Source organism: Cicer arietinum, chromosome 4 (genome assembly GCF_000331145.2).
Source record: "Cicer arietinum cultivar CDC Frontier isolate Library 1 chromosome 4, Cicar.CDCFrontier_v2.0, whole genome shotgun sequence".
In the NCBI taxonomy this organism is placed as follows: Eukaryota; Viridiplantae; Streptophyta; class Magnoliopsida; order Fabales; family Fabaceae; genus Cicer; species Cicer arietinum.
The window spans coordinates 3988377-3996721 of NC_021163.2; the positions used below are offsets into that span (position 1 = coordinate 3988377).

The 8345-nt window shown below is 30.4% G+C and overlaps 1 pseudogene; it reads left to right on the forward strand.

Moving 5' to 3' along the window:
* Positions 1-3668: 3668 nt before the first annotated feature.
* On the forward strand, positions 3669-8033 carry LOC101492185 (protein BCCIP homolog; annotated as a pseudogene).
* Positions 8034-8345: the final 312 nt, after the last annotated feature.

Sequence of the window (8345 nt, forward strand, 5' to 3'; positions counted from 1 at the left end):
AAAGCAAAGCAAACATTTGAGGTTCTTTTACTTTATACTTTGTTTGGTTTATAAGAGAATATTAGAGGAAAGTACGAGAGTTATTTTTATTGGTTTGGTATGAAAGGAAATTATAAGGAGATGAAAGCTAGTTAGAGAGTCTCTAACATACATTTTTTAATTCCTTTTCTATGATTGATTAAAATCGACATAGATCCTATTAAATTATGTAGAAGAAAAAAATTAGTACAATATTAATATATGAGCTTTGAAGGTAATATTTTTACTCTTTTGAGTTGGTAGAAGTGTTATAGGTAAAATTTAATAAGAGTTTAGTCTTAGGAGTTAATGTGAATTTGTTTTTGCCGGAAAAATCAATAATAACTCTAAATTGTAAATTAGGACATACGTCTTTTAAATATTTTGATCTACCAATTGATGGGAATTTAATAAAGTTATTATTTTTAAATATTTTGATCTACCTTTTAAATTAGGACATACATCGATTTATTTTATTTCCTTCTTTAAGGCTCATTCTGATACTATTTTTCATATTGAATCTCTATTTTATATTTTTATTATGGAGGGAGTGGGGGACTCACGAAATACATTGGTTAAACGAGTTAAAGTGTGTCTGCCGTATGAGTTCGATGTGAGGAAATTATGCACGTTTTTTTTTAATGAAATGGTGTTTGAGGTTGATGATAGGTGTTAGTTTTTCTAGTTTAAGGTTTTTTTTTTTTGACAAATATGGAGGGGGTTGGAGGTTTTGTTGGGAAGGTAGGTAACAAGTCTATCTAGTAGAAATATATTCATATGATTCAGGAAGGAGATAGGGGAGTAGCGTTAATTGGTTTGATAGTAATTTGTACAATGAAGTTATAGATAGTAGAAATACTATTATTTTAGAAGGATTTATGGATAAATATAGAAAATTTTATGTGAGAGGTATCGTAAATTATTCAACTTAACTATGGATAAAAATTTGAGTGTGACAAATGCTTTAAATAATGGTTTTGGATTGGAAGGGGCCGATGATATTGGAGGAGGAATCTTTTCAAATTGGACGAAACTTTACTCTTGTAATGTATATTTTTGTTGTCTAATTTTTCTAAGTTGGAAAATAAGCTAGATAGGTGGGGTGTGGAGACAAGTTGACGACACGTATACAATTGTTCATCTTTTGTTGACATAGGCTAGTCAAAATGTTTTTGTGCTTTATCATGATTTTATATGAAACAAATCAGTGTCTGTGAATGTGTCATTTTATCTAAGACTATTGAGTAATTGCATCCCAACAAAGGATAACTTTGTTCCATGCAAAATTGCTAATTTGGGTTCCTTCCTTTGTGTTGGATCTTGTATAGTTGGAGAATCAATGACACATTCTCATTCAATTGTTTTTTTTTTTTTTTTTTTGCTTATGGTTTTTAGTTTTAAGTTAGTTGAACATCATTAGTAGTGTCCTTGTGGATTTAACACACTCAATCAATCATGTAGTTTACTTAGAGAGGGTAAAAAGTTACATGATAAAAGGTTCCCGATCACATGGCTACCTTACATTTGGTCCATTTAAAAAGCTCGCAACAATGTACTTTTTTAGAATAAACATTTATAAAAAAATCAATTTATTGACCATATTAGATCATTATCATCGTCGTGGTTCAAAAGTAAAAATAAATATTTTTGATATGAGTTTAATTGATGGTGGAAGGTTCCACTTGGTGCTTAGAAATTATTAGGTAAAGTTGTGTTTTTATTGTTGATTATAGTTATTTCGATTTTAACTGGTGTTGGGTGAAGGATGTTTGTTGAGTATATTTATGTTTTTGAAGAAATAGTTTTGAAATGGTTGTTTATTTAAGACGCGTACCGTGCTGCTTCAAATTTTACCCTTAATATATATGATGACTTTAAAAAATTAATAAAATAATAATTATTTATTTATCTTGTTTTTATTAAAAATATTTACTTATATCTTATATTATTTTCAATTTATTGCATTTTTACTTGGAGATATTTTCTTCTTTTTTTCTTTTAGTCATTTTTATAATAATAATAATAACAATAATTTTTAACAATACACTATTTAAGATATATAGTGACTATGTTAAAAAGTATCTTTTTAAAATGTATTATTAGTATTCTTCTTGATAATTTATAAATGTAAAACTCGAAATTCATCAAACTAAAAGTCTTTAACAAATCCACTTTCGTTGAAACATACAACTATACATTTGTACCATTAAACAAAAAAAAAAAAGGAGAAAATAACGTCTGTTTATTTATTCTATACATAAAACAAATATAAATTTTAATATTTATTTTTAAGTATAAAATAAAATAAAAAAATCAATTTATTGACCATATTAGATCATTATCATCGTCGTGGTTCAAAAGTAAAAATAAATATTTTTGATATGAGTTTAATTGATGGTGGAAGGTTCCACTTGGTGCTTAGAAATTATTAGGTAAAGTTGTGTTTTTATTGTTGATTATAGTTATTTCGATTTTAACTGGTGTTGGGTGAAGGATGTTTGTTGAGTATATTTATGTTTTTGAAGAAATAGTTTTGAAATGGTTGTTTATTTAAGACGCGTACCGTGCTGCTTCAAATTTTACCCTTAATATATATGATGACTTTAAAAAATTAATAAAATAATAATTATTTATTTATCTTGTTTTTATTAAAAATATTTACTTATATCTTATATTATTTTCAATTTATTGCATTTTTACTTGGAGATATTTTCTTCTTTTTTTCTTTTAGTCATTTTTATAATAATAATAATAACAATAATTTTTAACAATACACTATTTAAGATATATAGTGACTATGTTAAAAAGTATCTTTTTAAAATGTATTATTAGTATTCTTCTTGATAATTTATAAATGTAAAACTCGAAATTCATCAAACTAAAAGTCTTTAACAAATCCACTTTCGTTGAAACATACAACTATACATTTGTACCATTAAACAAAAAAAAAAAAGGAGAAAATAACGTCTGTTTATTTATTCTATACATAAAACAAATATAAATTTTAATATTTATTTTTAAGTATAAAATAAAATAAAATGTCTGAAAAATATTTTACAGTTAAAGGTAAAATTATAATTTTCAATTCATCCTCCTGTCACTCAATTTTTGTTTTTCTCAATTTAAGATAGATTGAGAATACGTGGTCTTCAAAGCCAAAAATTGATTTCTTTATCACATTTTGACTTCAACCAAAAGAGGGAAAGATTTAAATAATAAAAGAATAATAATAAAAGAAATGCTTTCTTCCCTTTAATTTTCTTTCTCGTATATTCATTTTGACTCCTCGTTCGTTGATGGTGCAACGCACACAGATTTCGTTCGCGCAACTTCTCAACTCGTGTTTCAGGTATTCATCCTTCAGAGTTCGTCTATATTTTCATATATGATTTCAAAGCTGCATTGAATGTTTTTATCTTTGGGTCATTTTAGTTGTTAGTTCTCATACCAGATACTTCACTCAATCAGCTTCTGGTTCGGTTCTATGGGAATTTCTAGGTTTCTCTTCACTCCCACATTTTATCCTGTACGTATAATTTTATATTATTACGAAATTTCTATCATCTTCTACTATAGTGATTTCTAATGTAGTAATATAATATTTTTCTCAATCTATTGAATGCTGATTTCTGTTTTTTTTCTTTCTAAATTCATTTGCATGATATTTTGCTTTTTTGTTTTTATTTTTCTCAATATATATATCATATTATTTGTGTAATGCATATAAGTTTTCCCTCTTCGGTTGTTTCTAGTAAAAATTTGACATCATAGTAAGAATGGGGGAAAATACCTGCACGTTTTATTTTTTATTATAATCGGGAAAGGGAAAACATTATTATTAATTAAAGTGACACTAATGATCACTGCACGATCATCCTCGAAGTGATATGAAATCCATCCTTTGAGGTTATAGGGTCAAGCTATTACCACTGATCTCTGTGCCTGTGAGATCTTTGGATCGTTTCTCCCTGGAAATTGAGGTTCGCAACTGGTTCAAGTGAGGTATTGACTATTGAGCATGACTGGTGGATTTCCCCCCACATTAATACATTAGAAATATTAGGATATAACTATGTTGCAGCAAGCCAGCACCCTGCAAACATATACTACTCACGATTTCAAGTTATCTCCCACATTAGTTATGCTAGTTCTACCTGTGGTTAATAGCCTTGATATGCTAGCAAACAGAAGCATGGAGTTTGGAGGACCTGGTTCATAAATCATGGTCTTTCTTTGCATCTCCAATTCTCCATCTAACTCACAATGTTCCTTTGTCCCCTTCCTCTCACCACCTCATGTTTGACCAATACCTTCTGTTCGTAGAAGTCTCCATCCCTCTTGCCACTGCATGTGGCTTCTTCAGGTCCCCCCACCTCCCTCCTCTCATCATTTGCAGTGTTAGTAGAATGCCTCGAAGGCCAAGAAGGCATTGCCAACAAGTCAAATCTTGGCCTATTACATTCTCTCATTTTGCTTGTGTTCTTTCTCGTATGGCCTCCGTTTCTATGCCCAAATGACATTTCCAATCCATTGAAAACCCCACCCCTACCTCTGCTAGTAAGACACTTTTTTCCCATCATAATTTGAATCTTGATGAATCATGTGAATCCATGTTTTTAATTTTAAGTGCCTTTTATAATAAATTGAGTGGGTGTTTTAAACTTTGCGTGCCTTTTTCTGACCCACTTCCTAGGTAATGGATTAAGCACACTTTGGAAGAGAAATCAGAAGAGTTTGAGTCATCCGATGAGGAGTTTGATGTAAGATCACTTCTTATGTTATGATTTCCATGATTGCTTGTTATTATATTGTGAAATGTTTATATTTCAAGATTGTATTATTGAACAAACAAAATTGGTTGATATAAGGTTTCTGTTGTTCAAGCAGAATTTGCCTTTTTTGATCCTAAACCTGATGACTTCCATGGAGTTAGGACCTTGCTGCAAACTTACCTGGATAATCAAGAATGGGATTTGAGTGGCTTTGTAGACTTGATTTTGGGACAGACCACCGTAGGGACTGTTGTTAAGATAGAGGATGAAGGACTGTTAGCTCTTGTTACTGCTCTTAATTTATGGAGGTACAAGGTAGGTCACATTGTACTGCCTATGATGTTTTGCATGATCTGTTTGCCTCTTTTCAATTTTCATTTTAATTTTTTGGCAGCCTTGAGAGTAAATACAATAATTGTCTTTACTGTTTGGTCATTGACATCACACCAACTTAATTTTCTTCTTGTTTAGGTATGTTCCGCTCTTTCTTAGGTTGCAATATCAGTTTTAACAGCAAGGATCCTGATTTTCCTTGAGGAAAAAATGGTTTAGTTATGATATATATCTTTCCCACCTGTGCAATTTTACTAGTTTGCAAATTGTTGCGGAAAGTTCCCTCACCAAAATAGTAATCATACACGTATTTTGATAATAAAGGAAAGATTTGGAAGAATCATATAGTAATATTTTTATGGAAATTGAACCTTAATAAAGTAATTCATATTTCAGTTTCAGTTTTTCTGGTCGATCTCTTTGGTTCATTCATTGTTTGGCATTTGGCAATTTGTAAATTTGGTTTATGACTAGTTTAGCATCTCGACGCCCTGAAAAAAGCTTAAAAGCCAGTATGGATAAACTTTTCAACAAGCATTTATAGGAAAATAAAAGTTGAAATGATCTTACTATGACTTAGTCTTCTAAATGATAATTAACTCCATATGTTGAAATTAGTACATGCTCCTCAACTTTTTTAGAAGCTCCGTCATCTAACTTCTAAACAGCTATAAATATTCAGAGCTCTTTTTGTAAGTTTGGAACCAAGTAATTATTTAGTTTGAGAAACTCCTCTAAGTAAGAAGCTAATCTTAATTGAGCCTAATAATTTTGCTATGAACAAAGATGTATCATGACTGTCAAGGAATTTCTCCGCTGTAAAGCATGCCGAGAGAAGGGCATTGCGGATCCGTTGGGTTCAGTTTTGGGGGGACAAGCACGTAATGTGGGTCTCTTGGTATCACAATGTGTGGTGAACCTTCCTCCCCATCTTTTACCACATCTTTATGGTGCTCTTTTTGATGAAGTCTATTGGGCAATAGGAGATGAGGTTAGATGCTCATAGTAACAGATGGGTGAGGGTTTAAAGTTTTTTCAGTTTGACTGCTGGCGATTAATTTTCTTGTTAGAGCTTATATTTCCATGTTCCACATTTAACAGCTGACAGAGGACCTTTGGAATTCCTTCCAATTTAAGCATTATATAATACTGAGCAAAATTTACAAGGTATCTATGCTTCTGCTGTATCTCCTATCTATTTATTGTCCTCTTATTGATAATTCCAGCTTTATGTTGAAGATGATTTTCTTCTTGTCCACTTCCGTTTTATGATGATTTACTTATTTCCTGGTTGTAAAAATGTAGCTTAAGAATGCAGAACAGAAAAGAAAATTGAGCAATGATAGTGATGAGGAGATAATGTATATTAAGCCCGACGACAAAATTTTTCATAAGGTATTGTAATTTTGTTTCTATTTCTATCATTTTCAATTATTTGTCTCTAATAGTAATTACTGATTGTTGTTCAAAATAATTTCCAGTTATGCTTGTGGTCCTTCCATTTTCCTTTGCAAACTCAGCAGGTTGCACCTCGTGAGGCAAGTTTAGATGATTCTTAAATCTCAATAACCATTATCCTGAAGTTTTTTGTAACCTGCTGAAAGTTACTACACTTTTTGGTCAGTTTCTGAAAGTAACTTGAAAAAGATAGTGCTACTTTTGCTGGTAGAAGTAACTAACAACTATATTTGCTTACTTTGGATCTTGGCCATGTGGATATTTGTGAGGTTGTAGTACCCAAATTTTAACTAGAAGTTTCTTCTCTCATAGATTGACAGAGATATTGGATAGCTCCTTGCAGCTGAAGTTTGTTTGTTAAAGGAAACTGGGAAAGGGTTTAGGATTATTAGACATCACTTATATATATATCCTTTTTTTTAAATGGAATTTTATTTTCACTACCACGGATATGTTTGATTATACCATTTCTCTCAAGTGGCATTAATTTGTCTATGTTCACTTTTAATGAATAAGAAAGGGTCTATGTTACATCATTAAGGATTAGGTAGAACATGAAATTTAAAATTATTAATATAGAAGGCAGACAATTTTTTTACTACATTTGAGATGTAATAGAATCTGAAATTTCTTTCAATTATAGTTTCCAGCTTGAATTTTATTTTGTAGAAGGAATAGCAGTATCTTTCATGAATGATTCCGAATTTTATTGTTTCTGCCAAAATTCCAACATTTTGTGAAGAACTGCTTTCTTTGATAAATGAAAGCCGAAGGCAATGAGAAAGTAAGGTTACTAAACAATTCATTGTAAGATAGATTTTGGGATTTTTTATTTTGTATGGTTTTTTATTTATCAAACAAACCATATTTAACATAATTTACTCAATTTGTAAGTATATTAGCACATAAGTACAAAAATAACTAAGTTAGTGCCACCGGGACGTGTGTTTGAAATCCACTGTCTATGTGAAAACTGAAAACCTCGTTAATAGGTATTATATAAGTATTTCTATAAGGTGTTTGGTTGGGGTGATTTACAAATTAGTTAGAGAGAGCTAGAGGAGAAAAGGGAACCTCGCCTGTTTGGTTTATAAAAGAGAGACGGATTCACCCATGGGACCCACCATTATACGAATCTTTGCGAATGTGCAGAGAAAGTGAGGAGAAACAAAAACTCCAGAATGAAAAAACATAGGTTGAGCCAAATCCACATGAAGAAAACGAGAAGCAACAAATCTAGCACGAGCGAAACTTGGGGTCTGCATATTGTTAATTTCTTTTTACTACTGTTAATTCAAAGGTGTTGTTACTCTTTAAGTGTTTCATTTGTAATATTTTATTTTAGATGAAATTGCAAAGAGACTCGCGCACGGCATAATTTTTGGTTCAAACATGATACTTAATATTCTTTTTGTATATTTACCAATGAAGTATTAATTTTTTTCCGATTAATATACTCTTATTTTGTGTATCTTAGCACATCTAAGTACTTCACTAACAATAATTTGGTATAGTTGTCAAACTGTCATCAAATTTTTACCTCTCCCAACTTATCTTTTCATATTTCTCACTATAAAATATGATATACAAGTATATTAATTTTTAAAATATACTCAATTTACAATAAAAACAAATCCCAAAATAATTAGGTTTCTACAAATCTAGAATTTGAGGTTTCTTCAATCTTGCAAAATACATCCAATTCTCTTTTTTTTTACAAAAAGATAAAGTTATGAACTCTAGTTGATGTCATTTCATCATTTT